The 14,728-nt window shown below is 43.6% G+C and overlaps 1 protein-coding gene across 4 annotated transcripts in view; it reads right to left on the bottom strand.

Moving 5' to 3' along the window:
• The window catches only part of LOC111264388 (uncharacterized), a 173,547-nt gene that overhangs the window by 83,969 nt on the left and 74,850 nt on the right, over positions 1 to 14,728 (bottom strand). Inside the window, exon 3 of one of the 4 annotated variants that reach the window (XM_022840267.2) lies at positions 4,120 to 4,190. The exons of the other annotated variants lie outside the window; for them this stretch is intronic. The gene's annotated coding sequence lies outside the window, so the exon portion shown is untranslated. The remainder of the gene's footprint in view (positions 1 to 4,119; positions 4,191 to 14,728) is intronic. 4 annotated transcript variants of the gene reach the window in all.

The following is a 14,728-nucleotide window of genomic DNA, read 5'->3' as shown; positions in this document are numbered from 1 at the left end:
CCAGCATACCTCAAGCTAAGGGCCTCATCGGCTAAAATTGTCCCTTAGTGCAAACGTCGAATTCAAAGCATCCCTGATTTTCACTACTTTCACATCCAGCATAGTCAAGGTTGACAGCTTTAACTCGTTCGCCAGCGCGAAGCTGTTAGGCTTTTAGATCACCAGCTGAATAAGCATGACACATGTTCAATGATATGCCGCCATAGATCAGCCACTCAGCATTGAGGGGATTTCTAAAAGGTAAAAGATGGAACCCAGCGCATCTCACATCAGCCTGGCAGCACGCAGCATCTTCGAGGTAACGCAACCTAATAGGTAAGCGACGAAGTATACACGAAACTCAAATGTGGCATATTTGGCCAGCAAATTCACCATTGGTGCATCGCACGACAGCAGAGCGTGTTCGCTTGTACTGCCGAAGTCCAAAGCGGCTGCTGTCAAACCTACCAAGTAGTTATCTTCCGCAAATATTGAAGGAAAAGGGGTCTACTGGCTTGAAGTTACGAACATCCAAATTAGCAGCTTCCGATAGATAGACAGCGCCAAGTTTGCTTTGATCGTCGATGCATCTACTACGACGTCGTACCTCACCCTCAACGACGACGAAGTCAGAAAGATCACTGAAGCCACAGAAGTTTCGTAAATCGTACTTCAGACGAAATGAACGGTCAAATCCTCATTACAAAACCGGATTGATTGTTTTTGCACCAGTTCGCAGAGAATGACGACAAATAGTTACCAAACTACTATTTTTATACGACGTTGCAATAACGGGACGCTTGTTGTACCAGAGAAGTAGTTCCTCTTGATTGGTACAATACGAACAAGCCGGATACACTCGCACACACAAGTTTGTAGCGCATTACAAGTGGCTCTAAGATGGGTAGTTAAAAACAGGCACTAGAATTACTCGAGAATGGTCGCTCTGGAAAATCAAGCCGTTCCGTACGATGTCTCTGAACAGAGAAGACTATCATTAAAAAAAAGTCACGCCCATTATTACAATGGTTTCACGTACTTCGACGGTAGCTGAACACTCAGACCTGCTACAAATTAGAACCGAATTGATCAGGTTAGTCGAACCAGACGCATCCATATTGGCTTGCCAACAACAGTGCAAATAACACTAGAACACTGCGTTCGCCCATGAAATCCCCGATACCAACCCGTTGAATACAGGATTAGCACTATTTGTAACCCTGACTTTCCACTCGCAAAGCTATGAGTAAGAGAACAACCGTGTTTGAGGGCTCTTATCATTATTGTCTAGCAAATAAATCATCATCCACATCCACTTTAAAGGTGCGAACAAACGCGCCATGAATGGTGGCAAGCTCTTGCCATTAGTTCTACTGTCACAAAACAACATCGTGCAATAAATGTTACTTAAAATTATCTATCGATTATATATAGTACGTTAGGTTTTCCGGATTCCCTTTGTTCCGTTGTATGTTTGTTTGAGCTAACGGGTATCAATATATGTACGAAATTTAGACAAGGCCTTAGTCGCCGACAGACAGATCAGCAAAATTGAGTAATATGCGAGGTCATGAAAGAAAGAAAGCTGGACGACATAGAGCCGTCAGAGGCCACTCGGTTGGAATCAGCTAGTTAATATTCATCTCGACTGAAGAGTAAGAATTACTAGACGCCGGTACACGAGCGCACGCTACCCCCAGTCAACTACAATACGGAGCCCGTGCTACTGACTATAAGCGATGATCCGCCGCTTGCATTGATAGGCAGACGCAATGGAAGGACGAACACCAAGAGTAGTTTGCTTGTTGACGCGTTTCGCTACACGCGTTCATCGTTCCGTCAGTTGTTTGGTAGAGATAGTAAGTTTTCAGCCGCTATATGAAATATCTATAGCTCTCAGAATTGTGTTGGTTTGCAAAGGTAAGCGCTTTTCCCTCACGTACCATAAGGCCGGGCCCTTGGCTATCCACGCTGCCGGCTCGAACCGCCGACGGCGTTTGTCTACACTTTGCAAATGTAATTCCGCCGGGTTGTTATTAGTTTGTCTCCGAAGGCGTGAACGGTACGGGCGACAGGGCAAATTGTCTCTTTTTCATCGCAATTCGGGTAGCGTATCAACAGCCCTCTTTCGTCCTGTTGACAAGGGAAGTGTGTTTCGCGCCTACATAGGCCCGTTGCCGCATCAATATAGGAACAACGACGACTTATCTGATCAGAATAATGCAAACGAGCTAGATACAACTAGTTTTGCTTATCGTAGGCCTTAACACAGCTGCTATGAAGAGGAAGCAGCTGGAAGATAGAGCAACATTGGACTTTTGAACCCTTCCAATTTCTCTAGAGCAGAGAAGAATAAATCGTCTTGTCAGACGAATAATCCATGATTTTCATAATAATAATTAATAGTGAAGAGTATTCAGACAAGACAAGAATAGTAACAAAAAGATTAACGCAATCCTAAGCGTGTGCCTATTTGCAAGTTACACTTTCAATTTTCGGATATCGTTTATGTGACCTTAAATGATTCGTTTAATGGTTACAGGCCAGCATTTCCATGCTGGTGCCAACCGTATTAGGTAGATAGTGGTAATCCTAGGGACACATGGTGGTCCAGACTCGAATTCAGGCGTTTCGTATTGGTAGTAGCCGGCCATTCGATATAATGCCAATCGGACATAAAGCTCGTAGACATTTCATTGTTAGCTGCCAACCACTGTTGTCAACGCATGACCATCAGTGGCATCCCGCTAAGACTCAGAAAATATTTGACTGCTCCAGTACGACTTTGAATTGTCCTATTTCTGAAGATAGGCTCTATTAGCAGATCGAACTTGGAAGGCAGGTTAGGTCGACACTTTAGTTTCGGACAAACAGATTCTTCGATTTACCCAAAATCACCGTAGAATCGGTCTGCAGCAGTACGCACATTTTTATTCTTCTTAGAACCAGTACGCCGCCGAAATCTATTAAGCAAGACTGTTCCGACGAACTACACCGCACATCTTCAATAGCTAAGATGGTGAAAAATATTACGAAAGAGCTTCCAGACGAAATTCAGCAACTTCGACGTATCAATCTACAGGACAAAAGAAAGGCTTCTGACCAAAATGAACTTGAACTTCAATGATATTGCTCTAACCCGTAACTAAGAATGCCCATAGTCAATGCAGCATTTTGATACGAACATGTTATCTAGTGTTAGTACAAAAACCGATGTTCCATACGATGCAGATGCAATCTTTTACAAAGCACTATATATGTTGCCCCTAGGTTATCTACGTACGATCTACTGCAGTCATACAATCGTAAACAATCAATAGTCAACCGATCTTCAAATATTTGTGCAAATTTTAAATACAGGTAGCATGTTCGCTTACGCGAATCACTTCTTTACGTTACAGCAGGACTATAGTGGCGTCTACATACATAGTTACGCCACTATGTACGATCGTTTACGAGTCAATAGTACGGCTGAATCGTACCCCCAGTCCAGGCCAAAAGCCCTGGACGATTAAGCCCATTACTATCGTTCGCCTCGCTATTTAGTACTTGCATATTTTCACGACGGGTCTACTTACCTCTCGAATGGGTTCAATGCTTTTTTTATTGGTAGGCGATACTGAACACCACCTCGAACGCGTTTCATGTGACATCCCAGAATGGACAAGGCTTAGTTCCCAACCTGTATTGCATATGGAAGGCTAGACAACCGAAGACACGATTGCGGCCTAATGACCTCTAACACCAGCCGAGGCAATCGACAGAGGTTGTCGCCGAATTGCAAAAAAAACAGCAAGCAGCAGCGGCGACATAGTGAAAAGTCAATCTACAGGAAGCAATATCTACCTCAAGATAGAGCGGAAGACTAAGATGGTAAGACCGAACGTAGAAAGTAACACGTTAAAGGGTCTGGAGTTTTCTGTCTGAAGTTAAATACTATCTGATTGCATCTGTTTCTTTTACAGCTACCCTGCATTAAGTATCTCGTACATAACTGTGTTCACATCTTATTTGTCTCACACACGGACGAAGTTGAATATGCACGCCCTCGTGGGGACTACCCTCAATGATGCCTTAACTCTATACCTTCGATATCTATACAACATCTTAACGTTTATAAATGAGATTACAAAATGGTACCTTCACTCGCTTCTTAGGCTCGTATCATCTCTGCACGTTGGCGCCGAACGCATTGTCATCGCAGCTTATGCCTGAAAAAATCAGGACGCGCAACGACGTGACGAATCGACTATGGCAAAACGTGGCGACAAATAATGGCTACTTCAAGTCGGTCATACGCTAACTAGAATTCGTATTTGTTCTGTGCCTTCGACCGTTTCGCCCTACCGTAGGCGAACTGATAATCCTCATAATAACAGTATCATACGCAGCCCCTCGATCAGCGACTGCTAATTAGGGCAAAGCCTTTTCGAATATATGCAACACGCTCTTTCCAACAGACAAACAGATAGACGGGGCCAAACGCTGTGTAATGTACTTCGTCACAGCGGTTCCCGTCTATAATTATCCGCTTCTAACACTCAATCCTCGCCAAGCTTAAATAGTCGAAGTAACGGCAACCAACCTGATTACGGAGTCGGATCCGAGTCTGTGTATGTCTATGAAGCTCGTCCACGTTTGAGGCGAGTAGGGGAATGTCTGCATGAGCGAACCCAAACACACGGATCTTGTTTGCGTTAACGTAAACTAGGCACTAAGTCGAGCTTCATTCGTGTAGCAGTCCGTACGATGGGAACATACATATGCAGATTTGGTGTTCAAATTAGACCTTGCCATAATTATATACTATCACTTTTATACTGTCTCATATCTATGACATAGTATAAAAGTAGCACTAACACTTTGCAAGGCAATTAGTCAAAACGATAAGCTTGAACAATACATCTTCCCGTAGCTACGAATGGACACCTTTAGTAAGTAATTCCTAAGGCGACAATTGGCCACGTTTCTATTAGTAGCATAATTCTATTTGTTTTAACTTCTTCATCGCTACATACACTCACACGTATTTCAACACTGAAGTCATCGTCTATTTTGACAAAGCATGCCCTGCAAATTGCAGTAATAGCGCTACTAAACTATGCGGGAAGTGAGTTGCGTTGTGGGTTCGAAACCGGACGCAGACAGTTTTTTTGATGTTGGAAAAGGGCATGATGAGCGGTCTAATGCGAAACCCCTCAATTAACACAGTGCCACTAGAAGCTGCAATACTTCAAACTTTTATTTCGAAATCATTCGGCTGTCCAGTTTGAACCGTTTCCATGACAATGACCGTTGGTATTACCGCTAAAGGACCTGCATTTTCAGGCCACAAACTTGGCTCCTCTTTTCGAGGGACTTCTACAAAGAGCACAGCAAGAAACGTTAGCCGAGAGGCTAGTGATAAAAAATTCAACATAGAAGCGACACGAAACAGCTTTATAGCTTCGCCGGATCGCCGTACTTCGACCGAAGTCCCCTGACGTCCAGGTTTTCGTTGTCCGACACAATGGGCAGCTACGTCTATTCTTCACCAGGGGTTACACCTGGGATTCTGAATGTCTCTTTAAGGGGTGCGGAGGAAGAGTGAGGTTCATGTATATAGCTCGTCACCAAAGATTTCATCTGCCCGCATTTGTTGGTTAGGTTTGAAACTGTTTGGTGGCCAATACCTTATCTGCTACAGCTGAGGGCTGGCGGCTAATGACGTACAAAAAAGCCAGTACAAATGAATGAGTGAAAAAGGGACTCAGCTGTATTTGTATAAATTGCTGGGGCCTTGGAAGTAGGAGGGGCCTACTGGACGTCGCCTAAGGTTAGTGATCAAATAAATACCATTTATGGAATACACCCTCTGACCACATCGCAATATCAATATATGCTTCAATAGTCCCCCATCTCATTATCATACATAGTGAAATCCCATTGCTTCTTACGTTTTACATGCCTGTTAGCCTATCTGTATTCTGTGACTCCGAACCTGGGCAGTGTATTCAAAAAGGCGCTGTAGTCCTATGAGAAGCTAATCATAGGTCTGTTGTTCTTTTCTAAGAGATCTTTGGATGCATTCGCTCTGCTTTTTCGAGGCTCGCCAACGTAAGTTTGAACTAACTCTGGCAAGTAGCGTAATGCACGTTGCTCGAGATTCTGAGGGCCCGTTTCAGGCTTTGTTTAATGTTTCGAGAAGGGACTTGGAATTGAATCGGCGCACCCTGTGCGCGCAGCATCGTTAGAAGGTCTCAGGGGCTGAGTCATTCAATCAAAATGCTGGACGGTAATATAAAATGGTCCGTCTAATGAATAGAAATCATTATATCGCGAGGGTTTAGAGGGAATGGCTAGAAATTTGGGCACAATGAATGAGTTAACGGTCCAATGTCGATAAACAAGAAAAAAACTATTACCCAGATATTATTGAGTTCGTTTATGTGCGTCACATATTACAACAACTGGGGTGTGGATTTTTTCTACATATACACCTTAAGCAATTAGTGCTCTATATTGACATAGCAGTCAAACAAATTCTCTAGCTCAGTTTAACTCGAGAACACAACAAACCCATTAACGTTTATGACTGTATGACAGTCTGTTCATCGGGTAAAAAACGACGCAGGTTTGGGAGCCTCTTTTTTGCAAAGGCCCAAATCACTACTATAGGAGCAATATTTGTGTAAAATCAAATTCCGTTAGCCGTTTAGGATACAGTAGGATGAACAAGTTTTTTAGGTGATATAGTAAATAAGCACATCTAGCGCAACTCGAGGATTGATTACCTTCGAGGTAGACGCTTGTAACAACAAATAAATTAGTTTAAACATTGTATGAGGCCGTAACTTTGAGATTTGTCCATTGGAAAAATAGAAGCAACAACGCGTGGACGCCGCCTCAACGTTGGCGCTACCTATCAGTGGAATGGGCATCGCCATGGTAAACATGGCCGTTTAAGTTCAGCAATCAAGGACCGAGTATCACAATCTGATCCGCACTCGTTATTCAACTGGTATTTATGTAGCAAAACATAAGCTTTGGCAGCAAATCCAAACAATTTTTAGTATTTAGATGACCTTGATATTTTGCCGCGTGTCTGTAGAAAAAACTAATACATTGTTTTTTTATGTGAGATTTGTCCTATTGTACAGTTCGGTTATTTCGAGCTGGCCCTGATAGCGTAAATGATATATTTAACATAATAAAAACGCTACAGCGGGCACTTCTATGTCAATAATCCTGCCAAGAGACGGACAAAAAATAATAACATTGTATTTTCCAGCTGCAGCAGTTCACGTATCGGACTAGTTTCTCCGAAGGTCTACGACCGGAAATCGTAGGACTCGGCGCATTTTTTTCCTATTGTCTGCATTACTACTGCTACATAAAACATCAACATATGATTTTTCTTCCAATCTCGCTATTTCAATTTGCATAGGCTTCAACCGAGTTTTATCAAAGTCTTTGGTTTTTCCAATTCACTTACTGTATAATGAGCATCGAAATCGTCGATAACCCCACCCTTATTTTAATCGTTCTAATTCTGCTTTCTTTGATAGCCAGCCTAGACCGTCCCATTTAACCTCAGTGTAGATAAAATCCACGGTAGACCCATAAGCAACTTGGCTAGGCATATAAAACCGCTAGACTCTCAAATGCCGCTAGATGAGCGTGCCACACGTGGGGTGGGCAACGCGTTCCTCTTTGAAAATCTCTACAAGTCTGCTTTTGTTATAACTAGAGGGAGTAAGCGAACGACGTAAATAAATAACTATTAGAGTAGCGCACCGAGCCGATGCCGTTCTCGTTTCCAACGTCCGCTAAGGCGCATCACGTGAAACATCCACAAGCTTTACCAGGTAGTGTCTGCTTCTCATTCTGAGATGCACGCGCTTCCTTAACGGCCGCCACCACTTTCACAGGAACTAACCGTTTATTCTGCAGATCTCTATATACACCCATGTCGTGCATTCGAGTCAAGTCTCACCATTCGAGAACCGCTGCTGATCGTGCGATCATCAGAACATGTTGGAGAACTTGTTGGAGGTATTATTAATCAAAGGCCTTCTCTAGGTGATGTCGGTCAAGCGGTATGTTCCTTTTTTTGGGAGCCAACTTAATACTTTTTCCGTTTTCGAGGGGAAAGGCTCAAAGTCACTTCCGAACACTGACTTAGGCCAGAGTCACAACCACTGTTTTGGGGGTTGGGGGTAATATGTGCTGCCCCATAGGAAAGCTTCCTTATGGTAGGAAACATCTGCTCTGGAATCCATCGCAAAGGTACATAAGCGTATCGCTTTGCCGAATTCCGCTGTCCGGAACTTGGGATTGTCCTACTTTAAGAAATACGGTACTAGCCTGGCAACTATAACGTTAATTGTGTATTTTATATAAATGCGACGCAATAGCGCTATTTAAAATTTTGTCTATTACAAGCAAAAAGTGCCCTTCGTGGAAATCAATGTCAGACAGTCGTGCTGCAATTTACTATTTGATGGTACAAGACGTCCTTGTATACTGCACTAAAAATAAGACCAAGAAATGTAACATTCTTCGGTTGTTAGAAAATGGCACTAGCTGAAACTAGTTTTTTGTGGCATGGCTTCTCCGACCCATCCATCTATTTTGAGATGTTTTTTTATCTCACCTTGAGCCTAAAATAAAATTATGGTTAGGTAATATTAGCCATGGATGTTTTTGGCGCGTCTGAATTTAAAAGCTAAGCAACGGTAAGATACGGCGTGTGGCCGCGAAACAAGTGGGGAATGTATATGCATGGCTGGGCCTTTTTGGATGCGCGCTGTGTTATATACCCAGGTTCTTTTCGCTGTTGAGGCGGAAACCACACTGCCACACCCAGCTCCGCCGGCATCGTCTAGTCTCAATGCTCCCAGGTCCGCAATGTCTTCCTTGGGCTAGAGTTTGATAGAAGCAAATTTAATCAAAGATGCTTCGTCCAGCAACAGTCGCCAGGCCTGGTGGGACTACTCTGGGGAGAAGCTATCACACAGTTCAACGCTGTGGGCAGGAGTCTGCTGGGCGTTATCAGGTGTTTGTGACGAAATGCATACTGAACACATTCACCCTCGCGTTTCTATTACCTAACCCAATAATGAATGGTATAGATGCTGGCATGGGCATTTCGAATTATATTCATTATAATGTTAAAGTTTAACGAAAATTTTCATCTCACAGAACTTCCTATACCAACGTGAACCCATTTTTTAAAGAGTAAACATTAAAAGTCATTCGCAAGTTTTGACACATGAGCAATCAACAATCAGACGCAAAAAGCTACGGAAAAGATCAATGACTTTTAAAGAAACACAACGCACGATTCTATGTTTTTCTTGATCTAAAACTAACTTCACCTTACCACTAGCCTAATAACCCCTCGACAGACCCACGTATCATCGTGCATCGGGCAGGCGATGTGGCATTTGCACGCTGACCTATGGCTAGTTCAAAGACGATGGGTTCCTTGTACTGTCCACGGTTATTAAACTTGTACCTTTTGTTTACGTACCGCTCATTTGGTTCTACGATAGGTTTTATTTGATATAGTCCTTGTGCGGTTGTTACGCCGACTGACAAAACATATTTTAGAGCACTTATACGGGGGTACGAGTTGGTTAATGTCAGAACCGCTGCTGTTCACCTCCGTACGATCCCAGATCACACGAATCGTACGGATTGCTTATACATAATTACAGTTCTCTGTATACTATCCACGGCATTCCTTTTTCATGTCGCAAATCCTTTTTTCACAGATCGCTCGCAATTAGTGGACGACGGGCGACATTACCATTGATTCAAAATGCCCGGGTCAATGACTGGCTGCTCGTTATACACGCGCAGATGGGCTAAACGATAGTACTTATTCAGAATCTATTATTACATATAATACAATCAGAATCGATCGCCGATAGAGAACGCAATGCTTTGCTCAATAATTCTATATGAGTAGCATACAGCGTACAATAGCGAACTTGCACGACGAGCCACTTTCCCATCTATGTCTCTGGTCATTAACTAAAAAAATGGGTCTGATTCAATTAAACTCACCATTTCCGAATAGGACACGGATGCCGGTCGCCGTTGCCCCATGAACAACTTTTATTCTTGGCATTGCGTCAAAATAAAAGCGAATTAATTCAAAGTACTATAAAGTAAAAACTACAACGCGCCATATATCCCGACTGCCGTCGTAAATTCTGAATAGAACCGGTAGCTTACGTAAAACAACACTTCGCCCGATCAGAAACGGGTCAGAAGTACGGAAGGCTTCTGATCTCATGTCGGCAGAACAACACGACAATCAGCGAGCGGTTTGCGGTGCTTTTTTTTTCTTACTTTTTTGACACGCTGCCTTACCCCAGTCGACGCACTTGGGTCTGTTCCGTGAACGGCTAGTGGCCCACTGGCAACGCGCGCCGTCGCTATACGCCGATGTATAAAATGAAAGGCGACGCGTTCAAGGTCCATTCGATGAAGGGCACTCCCATCTCTAAATTAAGGATTACCAAAGTCTGTTCTTTTGAAATGCGCACAGCGGGAGGAGCGTGACGCGCGGCACGTACGTTTACCACTTTCAATAACAGTAGCAACAGATCAGAGCTGTAGAACAGAAGTAGACAACATTTCATATTTCAGAATTGACAAAAACTTAACAGGGCAGTTGCAGACATCGTTGCGTATCATTGTGATCGGTAATTTTCTTTCTCCTATCCGGAGAATCGTACCATGTCAGCAGATAGATATCGCTGCTATCGTCCAAACGAAGTCTCCAAGTAACTGTTGGCAGGGTGGTCAAAGCGAGCTGATTTACGTAAGATACCCATTATTTATCTAGCGAAAGAAGTTGTCAACAAGATGGAAGACGCCAATGGGCAGCAAATTTCAAAAGACCGAATGCATCAAAAAAATTATTTACAGTTTGTTATTATTCGTTCTTTTTTTTAGTGCAGTTTTAGTACTGGTTCTCTCAAATATGCAGATGTACATTTACGACGGACTGACTTGACTAACTAGATAATATCTTTTTGGTTCTTTATGTCTTAAAGCGTTAGTCAAAAAGGACGCCGAACTCGAGGGAAACATAGGAAAAGCTATATAATTACGTGTTTGATGGCCAGCTTATTTTTGTCTTGGGGTGCGCTTCTAAATGAATGGTGAGCTTAATGGATGTGTTTTTTATGTGTAACATTATTAACTGAAGAACATTAGCTGATGGCACGGACCTACGGTGGTCATCGTGTCAAATAATGATAAAGAAAACGCTGAACTCGAAAGCGTGCTGGTCAGCGGCCTTCATTAAATGGCTCGGAGATAACGGACGACCGTTCGTCCTTAGAACAATTCTTTCTAGTAAACTTAGCAAGATATTAAGTTCAGCGAACTTACACTGGCAACAAGTACCAACAGCTAACCACTGCCTTCTGTAATTAGTCCGTCAAGAATGAATCAAGTCCGAAAAAAATTATTTGCCAATAAATATGAAGACCCCCATCGCCCTCTCTCGTACGTTCTCATCTACGCGGCTGGTGCAAGATCGTTTGGCGTATTTGTTAAATAGGTTAGAAGCACATCTCTTTTTACCCTAGCGTTCGTTTCCATTAGTCTTCCAGACATACACATGCACTAGGCGTGCAATTCTGCACGCAAGTTTATAATAATAACGCCAGTTTCGTTTCTATCCCGCGCCTTCATAGGCGTCGAGACATATGTGGTGTCAAAAGCAATCCACCTTCCCGGCGCCTCTCAAACTTCAGCTTCTTCTCGTATGTATATACACCGATATGCTGGACGCCTATATACACTTCAATACCTGCCCGCGGTGCAGTGCGCAGCTTCACTATAAGAAAAAGCGCGCACTAGCGAGAGAAGGAAAGAAAGAGGAGGGAGAGAAGGAAAGAGAGAGGAGAAACAAAAAGGAAGCTAAGGAGTGTGTTAATGTCTGTTTGCCACGATGACGACGTTTCCCGATAACCACTCTGCTAGAAATGTCTTGCGGTACTTATACAGACGCCAGCAGCAGACGAAGTTCTGTTAGTGAGAGCGTCGGTGAGCACAGCCACTAATAATCAGTGCCGTAGTATGTAGAGCAGTTAATTTTCATGTGCATTAAACTTGTCGCTTCTACTGTTGTTGTTATGTTGCTGCTATTACAGCCGCCGTCCTCTGTTAGGTTTATCCTATACGATATGCCCTCCTTGCCCGTTGACATACGACAGCATCTCAGCCCCAGCCTATGAACACTCGAGTGTTTCGATCTCCCGCGGTCGCGTTTCGTTAGCGCAGGAGTCGGCCGATTTCCTGCAGGAGAGACGATTGAACGGTTCAGCGCTAGTGGTACCAGGGTAGGGACGCTAGGGCTTCCTTGACTGTAGCCAACAGTTTCAAGTAGGAGAAGGCTGTTTTAATTGCAGCGTGGGGTTCAACAACGCTTGAGGCGAATTGCGTACGATGGTGGCGTTGGCGGTGTTACTGATGATGGGAATTAGTTACGGTGTGTGTCCCGCTCGTCCGGTTCCTCGCTGCACGCTCCTTTACTGTTGATTTTGCGCGGTTCCTCAGGTAACGTGCGAGGAGCACCTCGCGCGCGTCGGGACCAACAGCGCTTCGACGAAAACAAGTTCTGAACAAGCGGTAAATAGCAACGGGTCTTGTCTGTGCTAGATACGTTTATGTACTAGCGATGCAAACGATCAGCACGCGGGGGGCACGATACTAATAGACCGAGAACGTTTCTGAGATAGCTTAGTGTGTCCACGCATTTCGCCATTCTTCGAGTTACACTACTAAGTTGTATGTAGTTACCTCATCTACCTCAAATAGGCGGCGCACAACAAACTATTATTCTGAATTGTTGATTAATACTCTACACATCGTGGCCACCTCTTGCAAGTAAGTCATGCGTGCCTTATAGGCGACATTAAACAGGAGGCACTTATCCCAAGGCCAGATTGGTACCCTAAAATCGAATCTCTCATTGAATCTGTATTTACTGTTTATCAACTAGATCTTCACTCGGGAGCATGTACCCAGATCAGAAGATCTAGTTCAATCTACCCAACAAAAGTCATAAGAAAGAAACTGCAACCATCATGGATCCTGTCTGTCGCAGCAAGAGATGCAGCAAAAACAAAATCAATCGAGCCTTTCTTGTCTCCAGGCCCACTGGATACATGCTTCGCCTGCATACTACCGTAGGCCATTTCTGTGACGCTGCAACATATTTCTCTCTGAAGGGCTGAAGTCGCTGACTAGTGAAAACTGGCTAAATATGTTTCAACCCCTTGAGTTAGGCACCACGTTTAACGTTCCTCCCCGTTCAACACGCCGGGCGTCGAACCGAAAACTCGGTATCCCCTATGGTCTCAGTCTGTTCAACTGGGAAGTGAACCTTGCGAGCAGAATTTGTTACTAGACGATATCTCTCGATGCCAATGCCACCGCTCCTGTGCTTCCCATTTTCATTGACCTAAAGCCAGCCTGTCGATAATGGTTTGCTTGCTTCTTTATTTGAGAAAGCTGCTGTGGCCAGCAGCTGGGCAGTACGACTTGCTATTAATTGGGCGATTTGTTGCTGCTAAAAGAGGTTCTGTTCGCCTGGGTTCTTTTCGAGTGCAACCGCTGGCGCTGCTTCAAGACTTTTGCTTGACCCTTATCGGCTCCTTCCAACCCCTCCTTCGAACCCTTCCCTCCCCTCCCCTAGCCCCGCGGCCCCCCTTAAAAACTTTAAGGCGGCGACTTCCGTTGCTGGTAGCGCTATGGACTAGACACAAACTAGGAGCCGCGGACAACGTTGCCTAGCGACTGATGTCAGCTTTATGCAGTTAAGCTTATAAAGATTAGATCATGAGAGGTAAACGAGTACTAGTTAGGGGAAACTCATTAATGGCAGGTTCTGTCAATCGGCATTCAACGCTGGACAAAGTTTTGTCTCGTCAATAAACGCCATCCATACAAAGATTATTGGCTGAAAACATTCACATACAGAGATAATTGACGAAAAATAAAGTTTAACTCGCACTTTATTGAGTAAAGACAGAATGGTTACTTATTAGTTCAGCGGAACAAATACGAATGAAAAAGGAGCTACTAATTGCTCGGATACGGCAAGTTGAAACGAAGACACCGCAATGTGTTCTTCCTGAATAGGATATACAAAGGATTTCTGCCTATTACGCAGACGTTCAGTTCTGGCCTAGAAGTAACCACTGGCATAAGGTGCAAAAAAAAAGAATTACAGTGATCCAGATAGCAATAATTTCACTACTAATCTAAAACGTTTCCGATAGCTAACTTAATGCAGGGCTGTATAGTAGACATAGTAGGTTTAAATAAGCCCGCCACAAATTGATTCCATAAACAGCAGGCTAACGTAAGTAATACCCGTTTCGTGTAATGGGAACTCATTTTTAATAATGTCCGGGTCATTTTCATAATAAATTGTATAAAACACAACACCACAATCTACACAGCGCCATCACAATGCAGCCGATAAGATAGTCCTCTGAAATATGTAGATCCGTACAATCATCTAAAACTACGTTGAATATATGACAACATTAAACGCAGGGAACGAGCAGAAGTAGCCCGTGAAAGTGTTTTCATATACATTGCGGCGTACTAAATATTAAAATTCTACCTGGAACGAAATGGCAGAAGGCTTATGCCCCAGTCTTCCCGCTAGATACTTGCCTTGGCAGGAGCCGCCATTAAATTACCGCTATTCATATATTATGAATTATACTAT

This window comes from Varroa jacobsoni, unplaced genomic scaffold, assembly GCF_002532875.2.
Source record: "Varroa jacobsoni isolate VJ856 unplaced genomic scaffold, vjacob_1.0 scaffold_96, whole genome shotgun sequence".
Classification (NCBI taxonomy): domain Eukaryota; kingdom Metazoa; phylum Arthropoda; class Arachnida; order Mesostigmata; family Varroidae; genus Varroa; species Varroa jacobsoni.
The sequence above is the reverse complement of the archived record's forward strand: the minus strand, read 5'-3'. Positions and strand labels throughout refer to the sequence as shown.